The sequence below is a fragment of the Artemia sp. Qi Xiang Cuo genome, chromosome 15, assembly GCF_049724085.1.
Source record: "Artemia sp. Qi Xiang Cuo chromosome 15, ASM4972408v1, whole genome shotgun sequence".
Lineage (NCBI taxonomy): Eukaryota > Metazoa > Arthropoda > Branchiopoda > Anostraca > Artemiidae > Artemia > Artemia sp. Qi Xiang Cuo.
In genome coordinates this window covers 6,281,842-6,301,808 of record NC_142808.1, presented here as the reverse complement: position 1 = coordinate 6,301,808, position 19,967 = coordinate 6,281,842, and the positions used below count along the sequence as shown (strand labels likewise).

Genomic DNA, 19,967 nt, shown 5'->3' with positions numbered 1-19,967 from the left:
TCAGAAGACTAAAATTATTTGTTTTCTTCACCATACATTTACCTTCAGATACTTGTGAAAGTTGGTAGTGAGTTACTCACGAATTTCTTCTAGTTTCTAGACGACTTTAGAGAAGTTGAAGACGAATATGCATTTGACATTTTAGTACCGATAAATACATGAGAAATGTATTCAAGTATGTACTTAAAGCATCCTTCAAAAAATGTCTTTAAGTATATATTTCAGTATTTGGAACTGTACTTAAGTACATGTATTTAAGTACCGACCCAACACCGTATTGTTTAGCTTATAAAGAAAGGATAAAATAAAAAAACAGGGGATCAAGACTAGTCAAGTCCAACTTTTAAACGGCACTTTCATTAGCCCTTTCCAAGAAAAAGTACCAAACGTTTCTGCATACAGTATACCATGTTTGTTTTGCTGCATAGAGTAACTGCACAGATATACAATTACTCCATGTTCTGCATTGTTGATAAAAAGGTTCTCCCGCATTTTCTTTGGCTGATCAGTTTTTCGCACGTAATATCTGTGAAGTATCAAATGGAAACAATGCTTACTACAAGCCATACACAAAGAAGAAGAAAAGATTTCAAATATGTCAATATTTACATTTAACTAAAACAAAAATATTTACATTGTGTAGTATTGTCCATAGAAATAACTCTTGCAAGGTGTGTCCATTTCAGGGAAATAAGTGTTTATTAGAATAGCTCCTAAAAATAAAAGGTAATCAAATTAAACTTTTTTTTTCAAGATGCTAAAGTTGGCCTAGGCTAAGCTATGAGACAACCTACAGTAGGCCATATGTGCAGTCTAGACTGATTGTGGTCCATGTTGGGTCTGTTCTGCTCTATTTTGAGGATTTTTTGGTAAAATTCTTGAAGAGGGCCTTTTTCTGTCTTGGAAAGTAATGGAGTTAGGTGGAAAAATATTCATTGAAGTCTTCTGAGCCTAATTTACATCATCAAAAGATCTTCTGAAATTTTTACATCAGTAAATTGTGTAAATTTACAACCACTCCTGGTCATAAGGAGGCATGTTAATAAAACAATTCTGACTTCATAATATGCAAAATTATCCTAGTTAACATATTTTCCAGGGGGAGCACCTTTAGGTAAATTTTTACCAAATCATATTATTGACTTACAAATAAAGTGAATATACAACTCAGTGCCTTTTTTATGCTCTTGTCAAACATAATAATCATGTTTGTTGAAAATCAATTTTACCACCACTCCTATATATACCAATTCAGGGTAGGCCTATATATTTGCACATTAGGGGGGTTGGGGGTAAATTTTGTTTCTGATGTAAATGAGAGGTAAGTTTAAGCTTTAACCCCACCCCCTAATGTGCAAATATATACCCTGAATTTGTATTTAGGGATGGGGGTAAAATTCATTTCTGGCAAAATGATTTTATAGCCTATTTGGAAAGAGCATAACAAAAGGCATTGAGTGGTATAGGCTATTCACTTTATTTGTAAGTCAATAATATGATCTGGTAAAAATTTTCCCAACTTTATCCTCACTAATTTCCTTGTTTTCCAGTTTTTCAGTCTAATTTTTTGGTGAATTTTTGGCAGTTCATATTATTGACTTATGAATAAAGTAAAGATAGTCCTACTATGCAATGCCTTTTTTATGCTTTTTCCAAATATATCAATCATTTTTGTCAGAAATGAATTTTACCCCCACCCCTATGTATATACCAATTTAAAGTAGCCTATATATTTGGGTAAATGTTTTTGCAATTCATGTTATTGACCTACAAATAAAGTAAAGATAACATTTGATGCCTTTTTATGCTCTTTCCGAATTTAATAATTAATTTTGTTGAAAATGAATTTTAACCCCACCCCTAAATATACCAGTCCAGGGTTTATATGTTTATTCATAAGTCAATAAAATGAACTGTGAAAAATTTACCTATATTTGCATATTAGGAGGGTGAGGGTAAAGTCTATGGTAAATTTTTGGCAGTTCATATTATTGAATTAAAAATAAAGTAAATATGCCACTGAACATACCACTCAATGACTTTTTTTATTCTCTTTCCAAGTATACTAACCATTTTTGTTAAAAATAAATTTTACCCCCAGCCCTATATATACCAATTCAGGTTATATATTTACACATTAGGGGGGGGGGGGTAAAGTTTATTTCTGATTCAAATGATAAGTAAGTTTAAACTTTATCTATTAGGTTGGTTTGACAGCTAATCACAACTTCAACATTTATATTGTTTTTAAGTCTCTATTATAACACCATTGAATTTGTCTAGATTTCCTTAACAAGGAATATGGTTAGCTTGAATATTTTTTAAGTCATAAACAATACTATATATTTTGAACACCCTGACAGTTAATAGTAGAGCCTAATCTTGTGCAAATGATTTAAGCTTAAGCCTAATCTAGAAAATGCAGTCTAATCTTTGATGCAGACATAGTTAGAACAAAGTCTCTAAATCTTGACCAGGTTTACTGCAGGACAAGTGTTGTGAAGCAGAATAATTCTATTTAAATAGGCTAGGCTACAGGGATAACTATTGTCTAATTTTAAATGTTTAAAAAAGTTTCTTATTGTTATCATGAGACAATCCTGACTGGTCTAGCCCTAATACCAGCTATATAAGAGGCAATGCTGTAGTGTTGCCTATAGTAAAGGCCATACAGCTCCAATGTTTTATTATTATTTTTTACTTGTTTTTTTCCCAGAGGCACTTTATACAGAAGGGGTTGTCATAGAAACTTAAAGGGGGCTCATTCGATTGGAAATTGAGTGTTTTAGGGCCCTTTTTAATAGTCAAAAATGATGGCAGATCAACTAGAACCCCCCCCCCCCCCCCCCATGCCCATCACTCCCCCAAACACATCCAATCAAAATTTTGAGATATCCATTTTGCTCAGCGTAGTTGATTCCCAGATAGTAAATATGTTTTTGAGGAGGACACTCTCCCACAACCCTCAGGGTAAGGGTTTTAATTTATGCCGTGGGGGCATATAAGGTTTTTATAGAAGGCATTGTAGTAGAAACTTCAAAAAAAGCTCATTTGATTGGAAATTAAAAAAGCTAGTGCCCTTTTTATTAGTCAAAAGTGATTGGGGGGCAGCTAGCCCCCCCCCCCACCCACGCCCATCATTCCCCCAAATACATCCAATCAAATTTTTGAGAAAGCCATTTTCTTCAGCGTAGTCGATTTCCAGATAGCAAATATGTTTTTGAGGAGGAATCTCCCCCACCACTCTCAGGGCAAGTGTTTTAAGTTACGCCCTTGGGGCAAATAAGGTTTTTATATAAGGTGTTGTCGTAGAAACTTCAAAACAGGCTCATTCGATTGGAAATTAAAGGGCTAGTACCCTTTATAATAGTCAAAAGGGATTGGAGTATAACTAGCCCCCCCTCACACCCATCATTTCCCCAAACACATCCAATCAAAATTTTGAGATAGCCATTTTGTTCAGTGTTCTTGATTTCCAGATAGAAAATATATTTTTGAGGAGGACACTCCCCCACAACCCTCAGGGCAAGGGTTTTAAGTTATGCCCTGGGGGCATGTAAGGTTTTTATAGAAGGCATTGTTGTAGAAACTTCAAAAAGGCTCATTCGATTGGACATTCAAAGGGATAGTGCCATTTTTAATAGTTGAAAGTGATTGGAGGGGAACTAGCCCCCCCCAACGCCCATCACTCCCCCAAACACCTCCAATCAAAATTTTGAGAAAGCCATTTTGTTCAGCATTGTTGATTTTCACATAGAAAACATGTTTTTGAGGAGGACAATCCGCCACAACCCTCTGGGCAAGAGTTTTAAGTTATGCCCTGGGGGCATATGAGGTTTTATAGAAGGCGTTGTCATACAAACTTCAAAAAAGGCTCATTTGATTGGAAATTCAAAGGGATAGTGTCCTTTTTAATAGTCAAAAGTGATTGGAGGGCAACTAGCCCCCCCCACCACGCCCATCATTTCCCCAAGCACATCAAATCAAAATTTTGAGGTAGCCATTTTGTTCAGCATAGTTGATTTCCAGATAGAAAATATGTTTTTGAGGAGGACATTCCCACAAAACCCTTAGGGCAAGGGGTATAAGTTATGCCCTGGGGGCTTATAAGGTTTTTATAGAAGGCGCTGTTTTAGAAACTTAAAAAAGGCTCATTTAATTGGAAATTCAAAGAGATAGGGTCCTTTTTAAGAGTCAAAAATGATTGGAGGGCAACTAGCCCCCCCCCCACGCGAATCATTCCCCCAAACACATCCCATTACAATTTTGAAATAGCCATTTCGTTGAGCATAGATGATTTCCAGATAGAAAATATATTTCTGAGGAGGACAATGCCCCACAACTCTCAGGACAAGGGTTTTAAGTTTTGCCCTGGGGGCATATAAGGTTTTTATAGAAGGTGTTGTCATATAAACTTCAAAAAAGGCTCATTCAATTAGAAATTCAAAGGGCTAGTGCCCTTTTTAATAGTCAAAAGTGATGTTATTTGGGCCATTTTGTTCAGCATAGTTGATTTCCAGATAGAAAATACAGTTCCAGTGTTTTATTATTATTATTTTTTTTTCCCACAGGCACTTCATATGGAAGGGGTCGTCGTAGAAGCTTCAAAGGGGGCTCATTTGATTGGAAATTGAGAGTTCTAGTGCCCTTATTAATAGTCAACAATGATTGGAGGGCAACTAGCTCCCCCCCATGCCCATCATTCCCCCAAACACATCTAAACCAAATTTTGAGATAGCCATTTTGTTCAGCATAGTTGATTTCCAGATAGAAAATATATTTTTGAGGAGGATACTCCCCCACAACCCTAAGGGCAAGGGTTTTGAGTTATGCCCTGGGGGCATATACGGTTTTTATAGAAGGTATTCTTGTAGAAAATTCAAAACAGGCACATTTAATTGGAAATTAAAGAGCTAGTGCACTTTTTAATAGTCAAAAGTGATTGGAGTTTAACTAGCCCCCTCCCCACGCCCATCATTTCCCCAAACACATCCAATCAAAATTTTCAGATAGCCATTTTGTTCAGCGTAGTTGATTTCCAGATAGAAAATACATTTTTGAGGAGGACACTCCCCCACAACCCTCAGGGCAAGGGTTTTAAGTTATGCCCTGGGGGCATATAAGGTTTTCATAGAAGGCTTAGTCGTAGAAACTTCAAAACAGGCTCATTCAATTGGAAATTGAAAGGGCTAGTGGCCTTATTAATAGTCCAAAATGATTGGAGGGCAACTAGTCCCCTTCCCACGCCCATCATTCCCCCAAACTCATCCAATCAAAATTTTCAGATAGCCATTTTGTTCGGCATAGTGGATTCCCAGATATAAAATACATTTTTGAGGAGAATACTCCCCAACTACTCCCAGGGCAAGTGTTTTAAGTTATGCCGTGGGGGCATATAAGGTTTTTATAGAAGGCATTGTCGTAGAAACTTCAAAACAGGCTCATTCGATTGGAAATTAAATGACTAGTGCCCTTTTTGATAGTAGAAACTGATTGGAGTGGAACTAGCCCCCCCCCCCCTCACGCCCATCATGTCCCCAAACACATCCAATCAAAATTTTCCGATAACCATTTTGTTCAGCGTAGTTGATTTCCAGATAGAAAATATATTTTTGAGGAGGACACTCTCCCACAACCCTCAGGGCAAGGGTTGTAAGTTATGCCCTGGGGGAATATGAGGTTTTTGTGGAAAGCTTTGTCATAGAAACTTCAAAAAGGCTCGTTCAATTGGAAATTCAAAGGGCTAGTGCTCTTTTTAATAGTCGAAAGTGATTGGAGTGGAACTAGCCCCCCCCAATGCCCATCATTCCCCCAAACACATCCAATCAAAATTTGAGATAGCCATTTTGTTCAGCGTCATTGATTTTCACATAGAAAACATGTTTTTGAGGAGGACAATCCCCCACAACCCTTAGGGTAAGGGTTTTAAGTTATGCCCTGGGGGCATATAAGGTTTTTATAGAAGGCATTGTCATAGAAACTTCAAAAAAGGCTCATTCGATTGGAAATTCAAAGGGCTAGTGCCCTTTTTAATAGTCAAAAGTGATTGTAGGGCAACTAGCCCCCCCCCCCCTACGCCCATCATTCCCCCAAACACATCAAATCAAAATTTTGAGATAGCCATTTTGTATATCATAGTTGATTTCCAAGTAGAAAATATGTTTTTGAGGAGGACAATCCCCCAAAACCCTCAGGGCAAGGGTTTTAAGTTACGCCCTGGGGGCTTATAAGGTTTTTATAGAAGGCGTTGTCGTAGAAACTTAAAAAAAGGCTCATTCGATTTGAAATTCAAAGGGATAGTGCCCTTTTTAATAGCCTGTTTCAAGTTGATTTCCAGATAGAAAATATATTTTTGAGGAGGATACTCCCCCACAACCCTCAGGGCAAGGGTTTTAATTTATGCCCTGGGGGCATATAAGGTTTTTATAGAAGGCATTGTCATAGAAACTTCAAAACAGGCTCATTTGATTGGAAATTAAAGAGCTAGTGCCCTTTTTAATAGTCAAAAGTGATTGGAGTTAAACTAGCCCCCTCCCCCCATGCCCATCATTTCCCCAAACACATCCAATCAAAATTTTCAGATAGCCATTTTTTAAGCATGGTTGATTTCCAGATAGAAAATATATATTCACAAAATATATTTTGTGGGGGAGGACACTCCCCCACAACCCTCAGGGCAAGGGTTTTAAGTTATGCCCTGGGGGCATATAAGGTTTTTAAAGAGGGCATTATCGTAGAAACTTCAAAACAGGCTCATTCGATTGGAAATTAAAGGGCTAGTGCCCTTTTTCATAGTCCAAAATGATTCGAGGGCAACTAGCCCCCTCTCACGCCCATCATTCCCCCAAACTCATCCAATAAAAACTTTGAGATAGCCATTTTGTTCAGCATAGTTGATTTCCAGATATAAAATATATTTTTGAGGAGGATACTCCCCCACAACTCCCAGGGCAAGTGTTTTAAGTTATGCCCTGGGGGCATATAAGGTTTTTATAAAAGGCGTTGTTGTAGAAACTTCCAAACATGCTCATTTGATTGGAAATTAAAGGACTAGTGCCCTTTTTGATAGTCAAAAGTGATTGGAGTGGAACTAGCCCCCCCCCCCCCCCCATGCCCATCATTTCCCCAAACACATCGAATCAAACTTTTGAGATAGCCATTTTGTTCAGCATAGTTGATTTCCAGATAGAAAATATATATTTGAGGAGGACACTCCCACAACCCTCAGGTTAAGGGTTTTAAGTTATGCCCTGGGGGCATATAAGGTTTTTGTAGAAGGCGTTTCCTAGAAACTTCAAAAAGGCTCATTCGACTGGAAATTCAAAGGGATAGTACCCTTTTTAATAGTCAAAGGTGATAGGAGGGGAACTAGCCCCCCCCCCAATGCCCATCATTCCCCCAAACACATCCAATCAAAATTTTGAGATAGCCATTTTGTTCAGCGTCATTGATTTTCACATACAAATCATGTTTTTGACGAGGACAATCCCCCACAACCCTCAGGGCAAGGGTTTTAAGTTATGCCCTAGGGGCATATAAGGTTTTTATAGAAGGCGTTGTCATAGAAACTTCAAAAAAGGCTCATTCGATTGGAAATTAAAGGGCTACTGCCCTTTTTAATAGTCGAAAGTGATTGGAGGGCAACTAGCCCCCCCCCCCACGCCCCTCATTCCCCCAAACACATCAAATCAAAATTTTGAGATAGCCATTTTGGTAAGTGTAGTTGATTTCCAGATAGAAAATATGTTTTTTAGGAGGACAATCCCCCACAACCCTCCGGGCAAGGGTTTTAAGTTATTCCCTGGGAGCTTATAAGGTTTTTATAGAAGGCGTTGTTGTAGAAACTTCAAAAAAGGCTCATTCGATTGGAAATTCAAAGGGATAGTGCCCTTTTTAATAGTCAAAAGTGATTGGAGGGTAACTAGCCCCCCCACGCTAATCATTCCCCCAAACACATCCAATCAAAACTTTGAGATAGCCATTTCGTTCAGCATAGTTGATTTCCAAATAGAAAATATGTTTTTGAGGAGGACACTCCCCCAAAACCTTCAGGGCAAGGGTTTTAAGTTAAGCCCTGGGGGCATATAAGGTTTTTATAGAAGGCATTGTCATAGAAACTTCAAAAAAGGCTCATTCGATTAGAAATTCAAAGGGCTAGTGCCCTTTTTAATAGTCAAAAGTGATGGTATTTGGGCCATTTTGTTCAGCATAGTTGTTTTCCAGATAGAAAATACGACTCCAATGTTTTATTATTATTATTTATTATTTATTTCCAGAGGCACTTCATATGGAAGGGGTCGTCGTAGAAGCTTCAAAGGGGGCTCATTTGATTGGAAATTGAGATTTCTAGTGCCTTTTTAATAGTCGAAAATGATTGGAGGGCAACTAGCCCCCCCCATCCCATCATTTCCCCAAACACATCCAATAAAAATTTTGAGATAGCCATTTTGTTCAGCATAATTTATTTCCAAAGAGAAAATATATTTTTGAGGAGGATACTCCCCAACAGCCCTCAGAGCAAGAGTTTTGAGTTATACCCTGGGGGCATATAAGGTTTTTATAGAAGGCATTGTTGTAGAAACTTCAAAACATGCTCATTCGATCGAAAATTAAAGAGCTAGTGTCCTTTTTAATAGTCAAAAATGATTTGAGTGTAACTAGCCCCCTCCCCCCACTCCCATAATTTCCCCAAACACATCCAATCAAAATTTTCAGATAGTCATTTTGTTCAGCATAGTTGATTTCCTGATAGAAAATATATTTTTGAGGAGGACACTCCACCACAACCCTCAGGGCGAGGGTTTTAAGTTATGCCCTGGGGGCATTTGAGGTTTTTATAGAAGGCATTGTCGTAGAAACTTCAAAACAGGCTCATTTGATTGGAAATTAAAGTGCTAGTGCCCTTTTTAATAGTCCAAAATGATTGGAGAGCAACTAGTCCCCCCCCCACGCCCATCATTCCCCCAAACTCATCCAATCAAAACTTTGAGATAGCCATTTTGTTCAGCATAGTTGATTTCCAGATAGAAAATATATTTTTCAGGAGGATTGTCCCCCACAACCCTCAGGTCAAGGGTTTTAAGTTATGCCCTGGCTGCATGTAAGGTTTTTATAGAAGGCGTTGTCGTAGAAACTTCAAAACATGCTCATTCGATTAGAAATTAAAGGGCTAGTGCTTTTTTTAATAGTCAAAAGTGATTGGAGTGTAACTAGCCCCCCTCCCCCGCCTACGCCCATCATTTCCCCAAACACATCAAATCAAAATTTTCAGATAGCCATTTTGTTCAGCATAGTTGATTTCCAGATAGAAAATATATTTTTGAGGTGGACACTCCCCCACAACCCTCAGGGCAAGGGTTTTAAGTTATGTCGCGGGGGCATATAAGGTTTTTACAGAAGGCGTTGTTGTAGAAACTTCAAAACAGGCTCATTCGATTGGAAATTAAAGTGCTAGTGCCCTTTTTAATAGTCCAAAATGATTGGAGGGCAACTAGCCCCCCCCCCCACCCACGCCCATCATTCCCCCAAACTCATCCAATCAAAATTTTGAGATAGCCATTTTGTTCAGCATAGTTGATTTCCAGATAGAAAATACATTTTTGAGGAGGAAACTCCCCCACAATCCTCAGGGCAAGAGTTTTAAGTCATGCCCTGGCTGCATGTAAGGTTTTTATAGAAGGCGTTGTCGTAGAAACTTCAAAACATGCTCATTCGATTAGAAATTAAAGGGCTAGTGCTTTTTTTAATAGTCAAAAGTGATTGGAGTGTAACTAGCCCCCCTCCCCCGCCTACGCCCATCATTTCTCCAAACACATCCATTCAAACCATTGTGATAGCCATTTTGTTCAGCGTAATTTGTTTCCATATGGGTAATATATTTTTGAGAAGGACACTCCCCTAGAGCAATCAGGGGAAGGGTTGTAAGTTATGCCCTGTGGGCATATAAGGTATTTATTGAAGGAATTGTCGTAAGAACTTCAATACAGGTTTATTCAATTGGAAATTGAAAGGGATAGTGCCCTTTTTAATAGTCGAAACTGATTGGAGGTTAACTAGCCCCCCCCCCCCCCCACTCCCATCATTCCCCCAAACACATCCAATCAAAATTTTGAGATAGCCATTTTGTTCAGCGTAGTGGATTTTCAGATAGAAAGCATGTTTTTGAGGAGGACAATCCCCCACAACCCTCAGGGCAAGGGTTTTAAGTTATGCCCTGGGGGCATATAAGGTTTTAATAGAAGGCATTGTCATAGAAATTTCAAAAAAGGCTCATTCGATTGGAAATTCAAAGGGATGGTGCCCTTTTTAATAGTCGAAAGTGATTGGAGGGCAACTAGTCCCCCCCCACGCCCATCATTTCCCCAAACACATCCAATCAAACTTTTGAGATAGCCATTTTGTTCAGTGTAGCTAATTTCCAGAAAGGAAATATGTTTTTGAGGAGGACACTCCCCCACAACCCTCAAGGCAAGACTTTTAAGTTATGCCCTGGGGCATATAAGGTTTTTATAGAAGGCATTGTCGTAGAAACTTCAAAACAGGCTCATTCAATTGGAAATTCAAAGGGCTAGTGCCCTTTAGAATAGTAGAAAGTAATTGGAGGGCAACTAGCCCCCCCCCCATCCCCCACGCCCATCATTCCCCCAAACACATCCAATCAAAATTTTGAGATAGCCATTTTGTTGAGCGTAGTTGATAGAAAATATGTTTTTGAGGAGGACAATCCCCCACAACCCTCAGGGCAAGGGTTTTAAGTTATGCCCTGGGGGCATATAAGGTTTTTATAGAAGGCGGTTTCATAGAAATTTAAAAAAGGCTCATTCGATTGGAAATTCCGAGGGCTATTGCCCTTTGTAATAGTTGAAAGTGATTTGAAGGCAACTAATCCCCCCCCCCTTACTCCCAGCTTTTCCCCAAACACATCCAATAAAATTTTAAGACAGTCATTTTATTAAACATAGTTTTAAGTTCTGGAAATTAGGTCTTTGAGGATTACAACTCCCCCAAAGCCCTCCGGGCAAGGGTTACAACTTAAAGATTCTCCGAATCCTTCATATTATTTCTTGTGGAAGGGATGCTCATATAAACTTTAGAGAGTGCTCATTTGATTGAAAATATAAAGTTCTTGTTCACTTTTTAAGAGTCAAAAGAGATTGAAAGGGGCAACTAACCCCTCTCCCTCCTCCACGCCCTAAATGCATCCGATAAAAATTTTGAGATAGACATTTTGTTAAAATAGTTCAAAATTCTGATAACAAAAAATTCTGTTGTCGACACAGCCCACCAGGGCCCAGGGGTAGGCGTTGTAAGTTATGCCCTGAAGCATAACTTATTAAGGGGGGTTTATAACTTATGGGAAGGGGTTTTGTATGGGAAGAACACATAGGAAATCTATTATAATTATCCAATTATAAGGTTAAAGTACATACTCTGTGACAGATGCAAAATTGCTTTGGCACACAAATTCCTATTAAGGTCAATTCCAAACAGTCGTGTTCTATTTGTGTCAGCAAGTGAAATGGTCTAAACCCCCTTATTGGAGCTATTTTTTCAATCCATTCATTGTTGTCAATCGCTGTCCACAAGTTATGCAAGCTGTCAATTGTTCATATATAAGGTTTTTATCAAAGAGGTAATTGTATAGACTTCGAAAAAAGCCTCATTCGATTTAAATTGAAAGTTCTAGATCCGTTTTTTAAAGTCAAGAATAATCGGACAGTAAGCACCCCCCCCCCATGCCAAAAAAATTGAAACTTTTTGCTATCAAAAACGAACAAAAATTAATTAAAAAAAAACTTTCCGAAAAATAAGTTTTTCAAAGAAAATTAAAGGCCATTTTAAACTTAAGCTCAGCAGATAGAAATACCTGTTAAAATTTAAACTCAAAACGACCAGAAATTACTATTAAAGAATAAATGAAACCCAAAACGAGTAGAAATTAAATAAACAATCATGGCAAAAAACATACAACAAGTAATAATATAAATGAATAAATAGATCTTAAAGCGAGTAATGCCTAAATTGAATATGAAAATAAAGCTTAAAACGAAAACAAATATTTTGCTATTAAAGTATAAATGAAACTTAAAACGAACAGAAATTAAATAAACAATCAATGGGAACAAACATAAAATATATATTAATGTAAATGAATAAATAAATCTTAAAACGAGTGAAACTTAAATTGAATATGCAAATAAAGTTTGAATCGAATAAAAATAACTAAAAACAAGAGTTTGGGTATCGTCTCACTGCAGAAGTCTAAAACCTACTGCGTCATTGGCGCTTTACTGAAAACGAATTATATTAAAAATGTTTTCTTTTGTACTTAATATTGAAAATCAATGTTAAAATTACAGTAAAATTTTGAACTGATGAGCTTTTAGCAATTAGTATCATTATGCATCAAATATTCAGTTTAATTTATTAGTTCTGTTCAAGATTGGTCAAGACAAATATAGTTTCACTACAAGCAAAATTTGGATACTGCCCCCTTCTTTAACTGTAAAAACCTAAAGCCTTCTGCGTCATCGGTGCTTCACTCAAAACGAATTACTCGTATTTTACAAATTTATTATTTTCCTGTTCTTACAGCATTGAAAATGAAAATAAAAATTACAGTGAAAAAAAAATCTTGAACTGATGGATCTTTCAAACAATTAATATCATTATATATCTAATATTCAATTTGATTTTGTTTATATTTTCCAAGACTGTTCAAGACTCATGTAGTTTTGCCATTTTTTTTAACTCTGCCACTTTTTGTAACTAATCGTGTTAGTTTGTTATGAAAACATTCTATAGCTTCTAGGCATTTCTATTTGAGCGGAAAACTGCACCTCAAACTTTGTGGAACATGCATTTTCTTGCATGAAGCACCAAAATATAATAAAATTTCAAGTTTCGGAGTGTTCCACCCCTTGCAAGCAAGTGCCATTGGTATTTTTGAATCGGCATGGTCAATTTAGGGGATGGAGGGTAGGCTAATTCTCGTAGCAGCCCCATTCCGTCGTGGTATGGTTCACATTTTCAACACCTGTCGTCCGGACTATCATATAATCCACCAAGCATACAACTACCCCAAATCAGTATCAATAAATAAATGAAACCCAAAATGAACAAAATTAAAATAAATATTAGAGTCAAACTCAAAACGAGCATAAATTAATGTGAGTAGGGTTCAAAACCCCTATGCTTTCTAAAAGCCAGAATATAATTTGTACTTTATAGAAAAACAAAATTCAAATGAGTTTATTGAAAAAAAATTTGCATTGTCAATTTAATATACATATGCTGATATTTATTCACTAAAATCGTAATTAATTTTTGATTTCTTAAAGTTACAAAAGTGAAAATATTTCAAAGAATTGTTTTCAGTAAAGCGCCAATGACGCAGTAGGTTTTAAGCTTCTGCAGTGATACAATACCCAAACTCTTATTTGTAGTTATTTTTATTTTATTCAAACTTGATTTGCATATTCAATTTAAGTTTCACTCGTTTTAAGATTTATTTATTCATTACATTAATATATATTGTATGTTTGTTCCCATTGATTGTTTATTTAATTTCTGTTCATTTTAAGTTTCATTTATACTTTAATAGCAAAATATTTGTTTTCATTTTAAGCTTGATTTTCACATTCAATCCAAGCATTACTCGCTTTAAGATCTATTTATTCATTTATATTATTACTTGTTGTATGTTTTTTTTTATGATTGTTTTTTTAATTTCTGTTCGTTTTGTGTTTGATTTATTCTTTAATAGTAATTTCTGGTCGTTTTGAGTTTGAATTTTAACAGGTATTTGTATATCCTGAGCCTAAGTTTAAAATGGCCTCTACTTTTCTTTGAAAAACTTATTTTTCGAAAGTTTTTTTTTCTAATTAATTGTCTATCATAAGACAATACTAGCTATGTAAACATATATACATCATGTTCACAATTAGGAGAAGGCTATCCATGTTTAGGAAAGTTGTATTTTAATCAAGATATTTTTACAAGATCAGGAACAGTCTTAAATACCCTACTAAGGGTATTACCTCTAACAGTGTAGGAAAAGGGTGAATATATACTCAATTAATTTTTAATGATGCAACTCTTAAATTTAAATTTACTTTGCTACTGTATTGATATATATATATATATATATATATATATATATATATATATATATATATATATATATATATATATATATATATATATATATATATATATATATATATATATATATATATATATACATAACAATGCTTTCTATAAACACATTATATGACCCCAGGGCATAACTTACACCCCTTGCCCTGAGGGCTTTGAGGGGGTTGTCATCCTCAAAGACATAATTTCCCAGACCTTTCAACTATGTTGAACAAAATGGCTATCTCAAAATTTTGATCGTCTGTGTTCAGGGAAATGCTGAGCGTGAGAGGGGGGCTAGTTGCCCTCCAATCAATTTGACTATTAAAAAGGGCACTAAGCCCTTTGAATTTCCAATCAAATGAGTCCTTTTTGAAGTTTCTATGACAACACTTTTCTTTCAAAACTTTATATGCCTTTATATAAACTTTATACTTTCCAGGGTATTACCAGGGTAAAGACCTAATTTTCAGAACATTTAACTACATTGAATAAAATGGCTATCTCAAAATTTTTAATTGGATGTGTTTGAGGAAATGGTTTGCATGAGAGGGTGGTTAGTTGCCCTCCAATCACTTTCCGCTATTAAAAAGGGCACTAGCCCTTTAAATTTCCAATCAAATGAACCCTTTTGAAGTTTTTTACAACATTACTTTCTATAAAAACCTTATATATGCCCCCAGGGCATAACTTACAACCCTTGCCCTCAGGACTATGGGAGGAGTGTCATCCTCAAAGACATAATTTGCAGAGGGCTCTGAGGGGGTTGTCATCCTAAAGGACCTAATTTCCAGAACTTTTTACTACATTGAACAAAATGAATGTCTCAAAATTTTGATTGGATGTGTTTCAGGAAATGGTGGGTGTGAGAGGGGGTTTAGTTGCCCTCCAATCCCTTTCAACTATTAAAAAGGGCATTAGCCCTTTCAATTTTCAATTAAATGAGCCCTTTTTGCAGTTTTACGACAACGCTTTCTATAAGAACCTCATATGCCCCAAGGGCACAACTTACAACTGTTGCCCTGAGGGCTGTGTGGGGTTGTCATCCTCAAAGGCATAATTTCCAGAACTTTCAACTATGTTAAAAAAATGGCTATCTCAAAATTTTGATTATATGTGTTTGGAAAAATGGTGTGCATGAGAAGGGGGTTAGTTGCCCTCCAATTACTTTCAACTAATAAAAAGGCCACCAGCCATTTCAATTTCCAATGGAATGAGCCCTTTTAGAAGTTTCTATGACAACGTTTTCTATAAAAAACTTTATATGCCCCATGGGCATAACTTAAAATCTTTGTCCTGAGGCCTGAGGGGGAGGGGGTGGCACACTTAACAACCCAATTTCCAAAACTTTCAACAGTGTTGAACAAAATGGCTATCTAAAAATTTTGGTTGTATGTGTCTGGGGAAAAGGAGGGCATGAGAGGGAGGTTGGTTGCCCTCCATTCACTTTTAATTATTAAAAAGGGCATTAGCTATTTGAATTTCCAGTAGAATGCACCTTTTTTCAAGTTTCTACAACAACGCTTTCTATAAAAACCTTATATGGCCCCAGGGCATAACTTACAACCCTTGCCCTGAGGGCTCTGAGGGGGTTATCATCCTCAAAGACCTAATTTCCAGAACTTTCAACTACGTTGAACAAAATGGCTATCTCAAAATTTTGATTGGATGTGTTTGGATAAATAGTGGGCGTGGAAGGGGTGTTTGTTGCCTTCCAATCACTTTTGACTATTAAAAAGGGCACTAGCCATTTCAATTTCCAATTGAATGAGCCCCCTTTGAAGTTTCTATTACAATGCTTTCTATGAAAACTGTATATGCCCCCGGGGCATAGCTAATGCCCTGGTTGCTCTGAGGGCAAGGGTCTTTCAGAACTTTCAACTACACTGAACACAATTTCTATCTCAAAATTTTGATTGGATGTGTTTGGGGAAAAGGTGGGCATGAAACAGGGGTTAGGTGCCAACAGGGTTAGGGGTTAGGTGCACTTTTGACTATTAAAAAGGGCACTAGCTCTTTGAATTTCCAATCAAATGAGCCTTTTTTGCAGTTTTTACAACAACTCTTTCTATAAAAATTTTATATGCCCCCAGGGCATAACTTACAACCCTTGCCTTGAGGGGGGGGGAGTGTTGTCCTCAAAAACATAATTTGTTTCTGGAAATCAACTATGCTGAACAAAATGGCTATCTCAAAATTTTGATTGGATGTGTTTGGGGAAATAGTGGGTATGGAAGGGTTGTTATTTGCCTTCCAATCACTTTCTACTATTAAAAAGGCACCTGTCACTCCAATTTCCAATCAAATGAGGCCTTTTCGAAGTTTCTACAACAAATCCTTTGATACAAAGAAAACAAAAAATAAATAATGCCTTGTTCCAACATTGTTCTTTACTTATGCAGCGCAATTGCGCTGCCTATGATATTACAAGAAAAACTTATTGCTTGAACTAATGATTGTTTTTAGTAAAGTGCAAATTATATTCTGGTACTTAGAAGCTACAAGGGGTGTAAGCCTCACTCCTCTTAGTTTTTGCGGTTTTTGAGTTTGACTTGGTCATTTATTGTAATTAATTAAAATAAAAACTTTCTGAAAAATAAGTTTTTCAAAGAAAAGTAGAGGCCATTTTAAACTTAAGCTCAGGAGATATAAATACTTATTAAAATTCAAACTCAAAACGACCAGAAATTACTATTAAAGAATAAATGAAACCAAAAACAAACAGAAATTAGATAAACAATCATAGCAAAAAACATACAACAAGCAACAATATAAATGAATAAATAGATCTTAAAGCCAGTAATGCTTAAATTGAATATGAAATTCAAGCTTAAAATGAAAAAAAAAGTTCTTATTGAAGTATAAATGAGACTTAAAACGAACAGAAATTAAATAAACAATCAATGCAAATAAACATACAATAGATTTTAATGTAAATTAATAAATAAATCTTATAACGAGTATAACTTAAATTGAATATGCAAATCAAGCTTGAAACAAACTAAAATCACTACAAACAAGAGTTTGGGTATCACCTCCTTCTCTCACTGTAAAAGTCTAAAACCTTCTGCATCATGTTTTTTGCTATGTTTGTTTATTTAATTTCTGTTCATTTTATGTTTCATTTATTCTTTAATAGTAATTTCTGGTCGTTTTGAGTTTGAATTTTAACAGGTATTTGTATTTGCTGAGCTTAAGTTTAAAATGGCCTTTACTTTTCTTTGAAAAACTTATTTTTCAGAAAGTTTTCTTGAATTAATTTTTGTTTGTTTTTGATTGCAAAAAGTTTCAAGTTTAAAAAATTCCTTATTTCAAAATCAAACTTTAAAAAAAAAAATCAAATCTTCATTAAAGTATCAAAACTGGTATCAAAGTAACAATATGAAAGTGAAAAAATGGGTTTTTGTCAGCCTTGGAGTTTTTATTATCTGACATTTGAACTATTTTTAACAAAATGGCTATCTCAAAATTTTTATTCGACAGGTTTGGGGAAAAAGGGCGTGGGGGGGGGGGCTAATTAACCTTCAATCCCTTTTAACTCTTGAAAAGCAAACTAGAACTTTCTATTTTCAATCAAATGAGCCCTCTCTGAAGTTTATACGAGCATCCTTTCTATAACAACCATATAAACTCCTAGGGCATAACTTAAAATGCCTGTCCCCGGGCCCTGGGGGTTTGTGTCAACCCTGGAGTTTAAATATCTGATGGTTGAACTATTTTTGACAAAATGGTCACCTCAAATTTTTATCGGATGGGTTTATCAATCTGATAAACCAAAAGGGGTGGTGGGCGGGAGGGGCCAGGTGCCCTCCAATCTTTTTTCACTCTGAGAAAATGAACCACAGCTTTTGAATTTCCATTCAAATGAACCCTCTCTGAAGTTTATACGAGCATCTTTTTATAAGAACCACATACAGCCCCAGGGCAAAGCTTACAATGCCTGCCCCCCGGGCCTTGGGGGTTGTGTTGATACCAGAGTTTTTTTTTTCTGGTTTTCCTACTATTTAGAGAAAATAGGTCCCTTCAAGTTCATATTGAATACTCTTGAGGAAAAATAGGGCGTAAAGGAGGGGGTACAGGTGTCCTCCAATCGCCTTCTACACTAAAAATGTGAATTAGAACTGTCACTTCCTAGTCATAAGATCCGTCTCCGAAGTTTATGGTCATACATAAAGGAGTTTTTGTTATATGATCTTTGAACTATTTTCAACAGAATGGCTACCTCAAATTTTTTTTTATCAGATGTATTTGGGGAAAAGGGCTGGGGGGGCTAATTGCCCTTTGGTCCCTTTTTACTCTAAAAAATTGAGTTACAACTTTCAATTTCCAATGAAGTGAGATCTCCAAACTTTATATGAGCATCCCTTCCATAAGAACTATACATGCCCCTAGAGCATTACTCAAAATGCCTGCCTTTGGGCCCTGGGGGTTGCGTCAACACAGGAATTTTTCTTATCTGACCTTTGAAGTATTTTTAATGAAATGGCCATTATAAAAATTGTATTGGATTGGCTTGGGGAAAAAAGGGTATGTGGGGAGGGGGCTAGTTGCCCTCAGATATCTTTTGACTCCGAAAAATTGAACTAGAACTTTCAATTTCCAATCAAATGAGTCCTCTCTGAAGTTTATACAAGCATCCCTTTCATAAGAACCATATACACCCCCAGGACAACACTTACAACGCCTATCCCCCCAGGCCCTGGGGGGAGTTTTTGTTATCTAATTTGTGAACAATTTCAAAATACTGGCTATCTCAAAATTTGTAGTGGATGGGAGGGATAATCGCCCCCCCCCCAATGCCCATCATTTCCCCAAACATTTCTGATCAACATTTGGATATGGCTATTTTGTTCAACATAGTTGAAAGGTTTGGAAATTATGTCTTTGAGGATGACAACCCTCCCACCATAGCCCTTATGACAAGGGTTGTGAATTATGCCCTTGGGGTATATAATATTTTTATAGTTTTGTTGTAGAAGCTTCAAAAAGGGTTCAGTCGATTGGAAATCGAGAGGAGTAGTGCCTCTCTTATTAGTTGAAAGCGATCAGAGGGCAAATGTCTCCCTCTAAGCATATCATTTCCCCAAACACTTCCAATAAAAATTTTGATATAGCCATTTTGTTAAACTTCTCAGAAAGGTCTGGAAATTATGTCTTTGAGGATAACAAAACCCCCCAGCCCTCAAGACAAGGGTTGTAAGTTGTACCCTGGGGGCATATAAGGTCTTTATTGAAAGTTTGGCCATATAAACTTCAAAGGGGGCTCATTGGATTGGTAATCAAACAAAGATCTCAAACAGAGAGATGTACATTAAATGTGTCTCAATCCTGCTTTGTAGGGCTATAATGATAGTGAGGCTGCTTTGTAGGGCTAGAAAGGAAGAGATGGCTGGGACATATTCTGCATGATGAAGGATGACAGATTGCATAGATTGTCCCTGTTGGCCAACCATCTAAGACCAAACAAAAAGCATGTTATCCCCAAATGGGGTGAAGGATGTTGTAAGAAAAGATTTAAGGGAAATGGAAACTTCTTGGGAGGTTGTAAAGAAGGAGGTTTCAAAAAGATTGAGAATTAGGAGAAGCATGTATAGCTGTATTGGTCTCAGGCGGCTTGGTGCTATGGTGAGTTGTTAGTAGTAGTAGTAGTTGTACTATGCTGAAATCATTTGCTGAAATTTGGGAAAGCAGCGAAAAAGTCCATACATAGCCTGCAGAAAATAAAAGCCAAATTTATAGGGCTTTCAGTAGTTTCCCTCTGGTCATGATGCTGACAATTTTTTAAATACACTTTGAAATATCTGTAAAACTCAAGCATGCTCAGTTTTTAA

At 36.5% G+C, this 19,967-nt stretch overlaps 1 protein-coding gene across 1 annotated transcript in view; it reads left to right on the top strand.

Annotated features, from left to right (window-relative positions):
- Positions 1-590: 590 nt before the first annotated feature.
- Positions 591-19,967, top strand: part of LOC148943262 (tyrosine-protein phosphatase non-receptor type 9-like) — an 80,559-nt gene continuing 61,182 nt past the window's right edge. Inside the window, exon 1 of the mRNA XM_089101070.1 lies at positions 591-726. The gene's annotated coding sequence lies outside the window, so the exon portion shown is untranslated. The remainder of the gene's footprint in view (positions 727-19,967) is intronic.